We start from the raw sequence: 12,709 nt of genomic DNA, 5'->3' as shown, positions 1-12,709 counted from the left end.
TTGACGGATATCTTTAAACTTTAGCACATAAAACTAAAACTATCTGCATGGCTGGATACCACTAGAGCTGAGTGGAAAAGTGTGGATTTTGGTCGTTTGGGTGAACCAACCCTTTAAGCTGAGCAGCGGTGAGAAACGTCTGAGCTCAAACCTGCAGCAGCTGCACACACACACACACACACAGTTTGCACAAACCCATATCACACCCCATTAGAAAGGCTCATGCACACACAAACGTTCCAGTCACACTGATTCATAGGTTCTGCGTATACATGTGGTCTGACGGAGCTGTTGACACTGTTGACCGCTGCAGAGGTAAAGACGGGTTTCAAAGTGCCTGCCAAGCGAGAGTTGGCAGCACATCTACGACGGGCGGGCTGACCAGAGCCCTGGCGTTCGGTCAGGGGTGCGTACACTCCCGACACCATTACACACAAAGCCAATGGCCAATGCAATTGGGCTGAGTAATTTTACCACCAGTGCTGTGTTTTATATGGCAGATCTGTAATGCATCATCTTGCTTATATTAACATTTCCTTGCCAATTGTCAGTTCGCCTAAATCTGTGTATGTTCAAAGCGTTCGCACAAAGTTTCTCACAGTCTTTGTGCCACGTGCTCAAGGTCATGACTCGAGCCCCGTCTCCTGGAATTACGTTTATGTACAGCTAATTAGCAACAGCAACAGGAAATGTAATGCCGGCCAAATGACATTTTGTATTAACACGATGAGGAAATGTTGTTCATTAACGTACCTGGCAAGTTGTGAAAGATGCTGATGCTGAACGTATGTTTGCGGACAGCTTCTGTCATTTGTTTTCCACCATCTGCTCACGGTGACTGCAGCATTATTCAGCTTTTTCATGGTTATGTTTAGGCACTGACAGCTCTTGGTTAATGTTAGGGAAAGATCACGGCCTGTTTTAGTACAGAAAAAGTGAGCAGCAGTCACAGTCTTTCCCCAGCCTCAACCAAAGTGCTTTCGTTGGCTAAACCTGACCCCAGTCTGGACTCTAACCCTGGATTCTGGTGTCACAGCCCCGCATTGAATGTGTGCCCGCCATTGACTGTGACCACCTCTCTGCGACTCCAGCGTGGCACATAAATGTAGTGTTTCATTCACTCAAGCAAACATTGACTCTGAATGTAATCCAGGCAGCGGTACATTTGTCAGCAGAATGCAATTATGAATGCAAATTAGCTGCATGGGTTGCATGAAACACTACGTAGATGGTATTAAAGGATAAAGCTGCTGTTTTAAATTTGATTTCTTTTGTAGTTTTGCCATTGCTCACATCTGTAATGAGAACATTGCACTCCCAAAGTTTATTCCTGAGATTTGGAAACACTGCCCATAAAGAAACACAAGCGTTTCCTTATTACCAAAACAGTTTAAGAACAACCCCCCACTTAAACTTTTTCCATATTTGTGGACACATACAGTTTTCCCGTGTGATGAGGAATTGTTAAGGACATTTCAGCTGTGCTTGCCTTCAGTTTTCCCTCCAAAGAAATGTTTTAGACCAGGGATTCCCAACGTGGGTGCCTCAAGGACCAACCAAAGGTACCACATTTCCATTTTATATTGTACCTTTTTAATAATGTTCCACCACATAAAACAACCGTGTCTCCTACAAAGTGTCCATACATGCTAATACGTTTCCCCAGTTTCAATGCGGTTAAAACATTACTGCTGCCTGGACCGTGTTCTTTGACATCAAAGTCTGGGGTTCTCATCCCACGTGTGGTTAGGTTTAGGCAACAAAAGCACTTTGGTTAAGATTAAGGAAAGATTGTGGTTTTGGGTAAATGTCAAAACAGTATACACGTCGCATCTCAAGCATAATGTCACTGCAGACCCCCTCTGCATTAAACCAAATGCTGAGAGAGCCCAGACATAAACATAAAAGACTTTATATGATGAGACCTTTGTGATGAGTGGTAGTGAAACATTCAGTATCAACACTCTGAGACTTGCCAGATACGTTAACTAATAGTTTCCTCATGATGGTGATACAAAACTTAACGTGGATGACATTGTGCTTCCTCTAAAAAAATATGTCGCATTAGTAATATATAGATGGAATTTGTAGGAGACGTGGTTGCATAAAAACAGGAAGCATTTACCTGCGTTAGCTTCATTTTAATTTTTTAAAAAGTAACTAAGCGATTAAAATGACCATATTAAAAACTTTTTAAATACGCAGTAATGCTGCGGCCAAAACTGGTGATGCAAGGTGAGTTTTCCAGGAAACAGCAGAGCAAGTGAAATATTTGAGAGGTGAAGTTATTATGAAAATGAGACATTTATCTAAAACACTTGTTTAGATAATCTGGCCGAACCGTCGGCTTGTTTACAGTCGGACTGTCTGACTCCTCGTGTTTCCTCATCCGCCCTTTAATCCTTTAATGCTGGAAATAAGAAACGACAGCACTCCTTCTTTGGCTTCTCTTTCTTTGGACGGTCCAATCCTCACCGCCAGTCGTCACAGCTATTATTCCGGGAGAGTCTAATCTGATTGTTGATCGGTGCCTCTGGCTAAGTGCTAACTTGCTGTGACAGACCCCACAGAGAGCCAAGAGGAGGGAGGACAGACGCCGCTGATCTCTGATCCCAGATCTGACAGCTGGCTCCCTCAGGAGGACACTGCCTGGGGAGTCAGCAGCTTTGATCCACTCAGGGTCCTCTCAGGAATGCATTCACACACACACTCACACACACATCAAATGCATCATTGAAAGCACTCAAATGTATATGTAAATGCATCCATACACAGTTTTTTAATCTCACTCTCACTCCCTTTTTTCCCTTTCCTGTCTGTGATACACAGACTTGTACATCCATTTACACACACACTCCCACACAAACTACTGGGCTTGGCCTGCTGGCACACACACACAGGAGCTGGCACGGGTTGCCTAAGAACACACAGTCAACGCTATTTTATAATCAAATAATTTCTCAATCCTGAAACTAATACCCCTCCACCGAGCACGAGCTATCAACTACGGTGGGCTATGTGTGTGGTGTGTGTTTGCTTGGGCACATATCCTACACATCAACTCACACACACACACGCACACACACACACACACACACTTAAATGATCGCATATACATTCACATGGACTGCATATTCACACAGACCTTTAGACTGGGTTCATTCATGCTGGTCACTCTGTGTTCTGGCTGCTTGGACTGAGGCAGTTTCTGGTCTCTCTGCGAGCTAACAGCACCCCCAGTGGGGCCGAAAGTCAATATGCATCAAACCATAACTGAGTGAGGACAGAGAAAAAAAGAACAGACATGAAGAGAGAAGAACCAAATAAAGAGAAGAAAAGAGAGCAGGGCCAGTTTCATAAAGGCAGACTTTAACTGCGGCTGACATCCAACTATTAGCCAGACGTCCGGATGTCTACATTCGCCCGTTGCACAAAGCTGTCTTGTTCTTGACCGTCTTAAGCAGGACTAATATGCAATGGATGCTGGGTAAAGTACGGCTTTTTCAAACTAACAGGCCGACCATGACAGCTCCCTTTACTCCAGCAGAAAATGTTTGCCTTCTGAAAGAAGTTACAGGAACATTTTACAGGTAAAAACTCAACATTCAAGAGAGTAACAAGACAAAAGCCGTCCAGTAGCATAAAATCACACTGCGATGTGTATTTCAAACAGGTTACTGCGCTCTCCAACAGCTCTTAACCTTCTCGTTACTCATTCCACAGCAGTTTCAACGGACAACAAATTATGAGCTGTGTTTGCACTTTTGTCATTTGGTGCCACTGTTTGATAGGTGTCACTGAAACATAGGTCTCACTCATACATGTAGTTACTGGATGCCACTATCAAAGATGGCGTCCTGTTTGATTCTTGTGGAAGTTGCTGATGTTAAAAAAGCCTACGCTGACCTCACACTTTGGCACTCTGGGCCTACGGAGCGTGCTCAGTGCAGTCCATGTGTGGCAGACACTTCTGCAGACTTCCTGTTGGCAAATGAAAGGGATAAAATAGTTTATTCAAGTCTTATTAAATGTTATTGGACCAAATTGATCAAACTCTTGTCATAAAAAGAGTAATTTGGTGGGGCTTGTGAATATTAACCATTTTACTGCCACTTCTTTTTGGGAACTAGGAGAAGGAAAATGCTTTTTGAGCCATTGTGTGATGTGATGATTCTGGAGGCTGCAATACCCACGAAGGCCACTACGCCAAAATCACTTACACCGTCTTAGTCTAGGTTGGCCTGGGGATAGACTGGCTAACTTCTTCAAAGTAAAATGAGTCAGTATTTATAAACTGCCTAATTTGCATTAGAAATATGTAGTCTGAAATATGTTTGTGAACCAGCCCCAGCCACACACATGCTACGCCTGCCGCAGATAAGACCTTGCTCTTTAATCACCACACATTCACATCCCTGCCTCTTATCTGCGAGATGCGTAACTCCAAACATACAGCCAGAAAAAGAAAGACACCCACATTGTTTGCACGTTATTCTTTGCCTTCTGTCCTTAAAACGTTACTCTGCTTGAGAAACTTAACCAGAATGCACTCATGCCAGGGTTCCCCCCGGCTGTCACCCCCGAGCTAAACGGTGCAGATCACATTCACGGACGCCGGGTTTGTTGACAGTGCTGGGTGGTGTATCCAGGTGACGTCTGAGATACTGTGATGTTTTGATGTTTCCCAAACGTGCTGATGAAAAGATAGGCACCGTGTTTGAGTCTGGTGTTGTAATCCCACCCTGCTGCAGATGTCTAAACACGTTACAGTGCAAGCAAGAGGAGGAATGCCATCACTTCTGCCATCGTTACTGCGACCTGCGAGCGCACGAATACTCCAATCGAGCCGCAGGTTCACACGCACAAACACAAAAGAGAGACCCTGCATCTACTAGACTGTGATAGTACTGTAGGTTTTTGACGCAGTCATTGTTGGGTGTAAACATCTGTGACATTGCTGTTCTTATTTAATCATTTCTATCGATTATGATGAAATAATATTCACTAGTTGAAGAGCTCTAGAAAAATGCCACTGCTGAAACAATGTATGTGAGGAGGGAGTGTGCGGCTCAGCGAGTGAAAACGAAATGAGATGGTGAATGCAGGCAGAGCAGTGGAAAAGGTTAGCAGCTCGCTGTCAGTCTGTAAATGTGCAGTACAGGTCACAGTGTCAGTTCATAAATGCTGCAGCAGACCAAGAAAAGTCTTGTTTGTTGTTTCCCAGCAGCTGGAAGGATGGTTAGTCCTGAAGCCCCAGAAACAAACCTGCCTACATTTAAGAGCTCTGTCTGTGGTGGAAATGCAGAACAGAGGGTTGAGTATATGAAGGATTGGGTTAGGTACAGGTTTCAAGGGCACCATACAGAAACTGTTTGGTGTAAACGCAGCTAAAGAAAGCTGGACACCAGGTTCCACGATGATGCCTCATTCGTTCCAGCGACACCAGCTTGTACTGGGGGCACATGCTTCGGGGTCAGGAACAACAACAAACCAACTCCCTCAATGCTTTTCTAGCGTCAAAATAGAGACCTGTCCAAAAGTATGTGTCTGAGAGCATTACCCCTGCTATCGCATCTTGCCCCTCTCCTTGATGGCAGGCTTTCCCCCGACCTTTGAGTACCATTCAGACCTGTTATGAACACACTTCCCTTTCCTCTGGATGAGCCAAATTGCCTCCCAGCCCAGCAGCCTTTGCAGGGGTTTGGTAAACTGTGATTGATGCTTCTAACTGTTTTTTGTTTCTTTTGCAAAGTCGCTGCCTCCTCAGATTTCAGCAGTTAACGGGCCAAAACTATGACAAAAAAAAAAACAGGTTGTATGAAATCTGAATATGTTTTGTAGGTGAAATCATGTTGCTGCCTGTTTTGATTTACAGATCGTATTGATTTGGAGATCAAAGTTCTGTATTTTCTCTGCTACATGTATGAATCAGCCTCTCAGGACATTATTGCCAAGTTTATATATCTTTTTCTTTGGCTGTCAATCTATCTGCAAGACATCAAAAGAGTCTTGCAGAAACTGAACACTTATCATTTTAAGTAGAGCTAATCTCATGAAGTATTGAACTGAGTTTCCCTGCTTTTTCAATTCCGACGGCTGGTTTGGCTTAGAGTTGTTTTAAAAACCTTAGTCATTAAAATCAAAAGCATAAAAGCTAGACTAAGCCAAACAATTCAGTCTGAATTTCAGGTGTTTTGCTGTAAATGATCACCCAGTGTCCGTCCTTGTGCCACTACTGAAGGACAATGAGATGATAATAAAGCCGTCAGTCACTCAGCTGCTGACAAGAAGCTTGTTTGCGTTCTTTGTGCTACTGTGCAGCACAAATACACACCACTGAGACTCCAGAGGTCGGGATATGGGGCAGCTGTGAGAGCCTTGTGTTGGTTCTACACACTGATCTGTCAGCACATAGACCTGGAGTTCACAGTCAGCCTCACTGACCCGCTAACTGGATTCCTTAGATATATCCACAATATTCCCAGTTGCTGACGTCCACAGAGGCAGAAACGTCAGAGATACATACAGGCATGCATTCAGACTTGTGCAATAAATAAAGGACAGTTTCACAAGCGTTCACACACACATGCCACAAACACCGATTCAAAGAGGCACACTGGCAGCTGAGACACAGATAGGGTGGTTAAGTGTCTGCGTGTTGGAGCAAAGTATCTCATGACGCTGGCAGTGTGAGCCAGATGGAGTGTCTCTGGCAGATATGTACACTCAGGGAAAAGTTGAGCAAATATTCAGAAGCACTGATTGCTAACAGATGATAATCAGCCACAGACTTATTTATTCCCAGGCTGCAGGTTGCCACAACTGCTTCACTGTCACTCCAATTCTGCAAAGTTTCCATCTCCATTAGTGAAATGAAATGGATCAGAATGGTTTTGCACGGTTTGCATGTTGGCAAAATCTTGCTTTTAGCACTCAAACCACCGTGGTGTCAAGACGTAATGATTTGTTTAGTTTTGTGTAAATCATAATTGACCATTCGCTAAAGCCCCTCCCCCAAACAGTGTTTGAACTGTAGCAACGTCAAGCTTTAGATTTATCTACATGCCAAGCTGGTGTGAGTGGGGTTCTAATGAGATTGACAACCTACATATAAGGATTTTGGAGAGTATTTGTCTTATTTCATCAACTCCCCAAAACCATGGAAAAAGTGTGAGAAATGGACTGAATTCTGCTTATGTGCACAAGCTACAATTGCTAGCTTGCTACCACCTAGGGTTGCAACCTACTTCAAAAGGCCAGGGGCATGTCATTAGCTATCTATATTATTATGTGCGGCTCATGTCAGAAGCTGTTACCGGGTTGATTCAGGACAAAGTTGTAGGGGCTGTGGAGAGCTTGGGCTCTTAAGTAGTTCTTAAGTAAAGGTGCAGTATGATTTTGTAAACTTGCATGTGGTTACTTAGAACTTTTTACAGAAACCTTATTTAACTAACACTACCAGAAATGAGTAATTTGGTGATTAGATGACTTGTATGAAAGGTGCAGGACAGTGTGAGTGCATGCATGTTCAGTGGGAATGAAAAGTCCTTAAATAATAATAATAATGATAATAAATGACTGTATCTACTGTAGGAGTGAATCTATAACAGCATGCCAAATAAGGATAAGGAGACTTTACACATTGCATGCTCTATCGCTATCTTTACTTCTTGAGAGTTGGATAATATCACGGCATGTGGCGTATCTCTGGCTTTACTTCGCATCTTCTCAGTTGCAGGACAGATAATAGATAACGAAGTCCTCCTCTTGTACAAGAATGTGCTACCAAAAACATGTGACCACCCCTCTTCTACACTTTCCCAGTAGAGCCTCCCAGGTTGCTCTTCGACATATAATCATCATATCTCAAGTTGCATTAAGCCCCTGTGAAATAGCCGAGATACATTATCATGTATGCAGCGCTCTGTAACTGAATACAAGTGTTTCTTGTTAGTTTAATGTTTAAATGAGCCCGTGCCTGGATTGAACATGTGTTTCAATTTATGCTATGTGAGGTTTTCTTGATTTATGCTGCTTTGCACACACACTTTGCAATGTCATCGTCCCCCAAAATGGAAAATCGAGTCAAGTTGTGCGCAAACGCTTCCATGAAGTGCGTCCAAGCTGCAATTTAGAGAGAGCATTTCAGCAAAAGTAATTTAATTACGCCAATGTACTGTATGGTTCATTGCTGCTATTTTAGGGGCTTGTTTGGCAGGGGACTGTGAAAGTGAAAAAATGTGTGCGTGTAAGAGATGAGTAGCGCTATGCTTTGCAAGCGATAAATGATTATTCCCATCTATTAACAGCTAAATTGCTTATTTTAACTGAACTACCTCACCTTAATAAGTGAATTAAAATCTGACCAATCCAGGCCCCTGTGAGGGTGAGGGGTCACGGCTGAGACAGATGTGGGCAGGAGTCACATCTGGTTGGTGTAGCGTACAAAATGGAGCTAATGGGGTGAGAGGGTGAGGGTTTGAGGCTGGCAGATGTCAGCGGAGACCACTCCTGTTATTGACATAGCTGCCATCTTTGGTCCTCTTTTCATCCGTCAGCCGGAATTGACCGAGGATCCCCACTGCTTTGTAATATGAGCCAGATGATGGATCCCCTGCTACAGGGAATGTGCGGGCACACGCACGCGGACACGTATAAACGAAACACTTGAACAAACACACTCTCTCTTTGGACACACACACACACACTCGCGCACATTAGCGCTCAGTGCTGCCGCTGCTGTCATCTGCCATTTGGATCCGTATCAGTTGCCTTCCCAAATCTGCCCACATATTATTTTACTCGACCTCAGCTGGCAGAAGAGATTTCGTCCTGGGCTGCAAATGGGATCCTGACATGCAAAAGTCATGTTGGATTAAATCCACCGGCCGAGCGAGCCCTTTTACGGCCCAGCTTCAGATGTTGACACCACCCACCCACTGCCACTCGTGATTTATGAGCGATGTAACATGTAATCATCGCATTCTTTTAGCATCAACCTCCCGTGAAATAGCAGAAGTCAATCATTATGTAATGTGCGCAGCACATTTTTAAATATTAAAAATAGGCTCATTCCTGGATTGAACATGTGTTTCGGTTTATAGTATGTGCGGCTCTCTTGATTTATCCTGCCTGGCACACACATTTTCCAGTTTCACAGCAATGCCATTGTACCTTGTGTGGTAAATCAAACACACCTCGAGTATTTCAAGTGACCTGGGTCAGCTGCTATTGTGTCTCATATCCTCCGGTTTATAGCTGTGCTCCACAGTCTGTGCATGAAGGAGGCAGAGAAATCAGAGGAGGGAGGGATGCAGCAGTGGCAGTCTTGTGACTTGTCACATTACACTGGAGGTCTCTGCAGGGGGCTTCTGGTCCTGCTATGGGAGATTAGAGAGAGACACGGGGAGGCCGGCTGAGGTGAGAGCTGATCCCGACCACGGACAGCACCTCTGGGGGCAAGGGCAGCAGTTTCACCACCTGCGATGGTGGTCTGTTGAGAAGCTTCAGGCAGTGTTTTTTGTTGTAGCATCTTTCAGCCCATTGTTTTGGTTTTGAGCCTGCAACTTTACTGCTTTGTTTCACTCTCACCCTGTGTTCAAAGTCACAAGTCAGTCATAAAAAAAAAAACTGTCAGACAGCTGCAAGAGGGAGGGAAAGATTTTAGTAAGCTAACGCCTCTAATACCAAATAGGAAAAAGACATTTAGGCCTGTGTCTAGTTTCATGACTTACATGCTCTTGCTAAAGGATGATGTTTCTGTTCTGAAATCTTGTTTTTGTGGCTGGCATAAAGGAGAAATCTGCCTCACAAAGCTGTGTTATGGTAAAGTCTTCAATGCATGCTGATGGACAGAGGAGATACTCCGCTTTAATACGGAGCAGAAATGATGAGAGAGGCAGCTGAGCTAAACTCGCTGCCAGGAGGTGCACTCCAGTAGTTATGCTGCACACACTGTCGACAGTAAAACAGCCACGCTGACCAGAGCAGAGTTACACACACACATGTAAAATGACAGATGGCACGACGTTAGATTTGAATTTGCTGTCATTTTTTATCAAGCATTACAGCATTTGAAATGGGTTGTATATCCATTTTTTGAGACCTGTTGCTTCTGGGGGAGATGCAGTCTCCTTTGGAGGAGTTAAAACCCCCCTGGCTCTCCTGTAATTTGGACACTGCTCTCACCGCTCTCATCTACCTCATTTCCAGATGCAGTGGGGAGCAAAAGCTTTCAGGATAAACACACTGTACATTTTCTGTCCAGGACCAAAGCTGGTGAACATAGCGCAGCATTTAGCAGCTAACCTCTCAGCGGTTGGGATAGAACAGTGATTCTCTAACACTCGAAGGTCAGCATCTGATCTTCATTCAGTCAGAGGTCTGCAACAATAGCCGATAACAAAATAATATCTAATCAGTTTATTAATGTCACACCTCTTGTGATTGGGCCAGCTTGGCACTGAGGCGGACCAGGCTCAGGCAGTTCGTCCATATTTATTTGCGACTCAGACAAACAAAAACTACATTTACACTAGTTGTAGAAAGTGTGTGGCAGAGAAAATGAGACACATTCTGCTTCTGTGATTTAGAAGCTGACAACAAATTCTCCAGCGTGACGTTAGCAACAACACACATCACTCCGTCTAGCCATTGCGGTGACTACGATGCTGGGGACACAATGGCTGTGAATGATGCTACACTGTATATTCAACATCACAAACAATTTACTGATCAATAGAAAACTTATTTCAAAATGTTATGCTTCACAATGTATTGCAGCCTAGTTATAGCATGAGGTATTGTGAAATTTGATACTGGAACTGGGATAGACCAAAACAGAGCTGAAAGAAGAGTGGACTTACATTCATCACCACTGAGTGCTAATGTTGCTCTGAGCCAGTTGGATGTGTAGATATATGTATAAACAGCTTGTTATGCTAAATTATGAACAGGCGCTATGAATCTCTGGAGAACCCTATGTGGATTTTGTGGAGATTTTTATTTTGAAAGATACACTTCTGCTGTTGCTGTTTATATTTTTCATTTTTTTCTTCATACGTTTGGTTAATATATCCTCATGAGAGTAAATGTGTTGTTTTTTATTATATATTACAAGAGGGAATGATCTCTGTTTTAGCAGGAAGTTTAACCAGCTCGCAAACCAAACAGTAGCTTACTTTCTGCCTGGGAAGGTGCACAGTTTCTACACTCTGTTTCTGTGCTATATATGCAACATGTATGTGACAAACTATAGTGTAAAGTGAATGTATTGATATTTTTACATTTTGTATAAAGTTTCATATATTGAATGTACTGTTGTGACCATGCTGGTCAATGTGGAGGATTTTGTGACTCTGTTCATGGTATTGCACAAGAACAGAGTGCATTTATGCAGGCTATGATACCATATTGCTTTGCAATAAAGTGCTGACAGACAGTCCTGGGAAATAATGTTGGAGATAATACGCGGTATGCATAATTCCGAGGAGCCAAAAAGTCAATTATTGCTTCCAAACCCATCAGAGTTAATTATTCTGGGAGTGGACAAACATTTTTTCAATCCACATCAATTCCGACAAAAAGTCACTGTACAATCAACATTTGTTTACAATGGAAAATTCCCAGTGAAGTGCGTATTTGCTCTGATCTTGAAAGGCAGTGAGGGAGGCAAATTTTGGCTTTAATTAGCTAAACATCAGCACTGTCAGAAGTGATAAATTACCTCTGATATGTCAGGATTTGTCCAAACACTGGCGCGGCTTTATCTTGATATTAACACTTGACATTTTTTGCTTGAGGAGCTGCAATCCGGATCCCACTGACACGACTTCTTGTTGAATTTTCTCTGCAGCTTTCTTCTGTCATCCAGCTCCAGCCAGCAGTAATTATTCAGGTGACTGTTGGAGCGAGTGAGTTTCTGAGTCTGCAAAACAAAGCCTCTGGATTTTCTTCAGACTCAGCAGGTGATAAGGAGCTGAAGAAAGAGGTTTGTTGAATATACTGACTTGTTTCCAGGAAAGAAGGCCATTACTCCTTTCATTTAGAGCCTTGGAATACAGGTAAGAGGGAGTGTGTGTTTGGTTTTAAGCACCTATGAATTGCAGACCCCTTGTCTGATTGTAATCATCATTGCCTCTATTTTGCGCCACTCCAGCTCTGTAATTTAGTTTGAGATTTTGATGCTGACAGATGTGGTGAGAGAAGATAAGGATGTAGAGATAAGCAGAGGCGAGGATGAGGACGGGCAGGTGAGACCAGAGAAGACATTGTGTGCATGCAAAAGCCCTCAATCTCTTTCTCTCTAATTTCATACCTGCAGACAGGTGCTTGGCAGGGCAGAACATGCACATGAGAGGTGGAGGAGACGGGCAGAGGGAGGGTGGGAATGAGGAAGACCTTCAGAGGGGATCAAAGAAGGTCACGCTATTCCTCCGCTGGTCCCCCTCTCGCTCTCCCTCCTCCACTGATCTGGAAACGATAGATTTCATTCCCGCTTTCGCTCCTGAAGAGGGGAAGTGGCGTCGGATTACCAGGGTGGGGCCCGAGGATGTGATGTGGAACTAAGACCAGAATGCAGGACTTGTTTGGAGCGTCACGACACTCAACATCAAAAGTGAGCCACGTCACATCTGCAAACCAGGAGGCGAATTCTCCCTCAGTTCTAATAGAAGTTCCTCGACTACAGCCAACACCACAATAAGATCCA

The sequence above is a fragment of the Chelmon rostratus genome, chromosome 2 (assembly GCF_017976325.1).
Source record: "Chelmon rostratus isolate fCheRos1 chromosome 2, fCheRos1.pri, whole genome shotgun sequence".
In the NCBI taxonomy this organism is placed as follows: Eukaryota; Metazoa; Chordata; class Actinopteri; order Chaetodontiformes; family Chaetodontidae; genus Chelmon; species Chelmon rostratus.
This window is presented reverse-complemented; position numbering follows the sequence as displayed.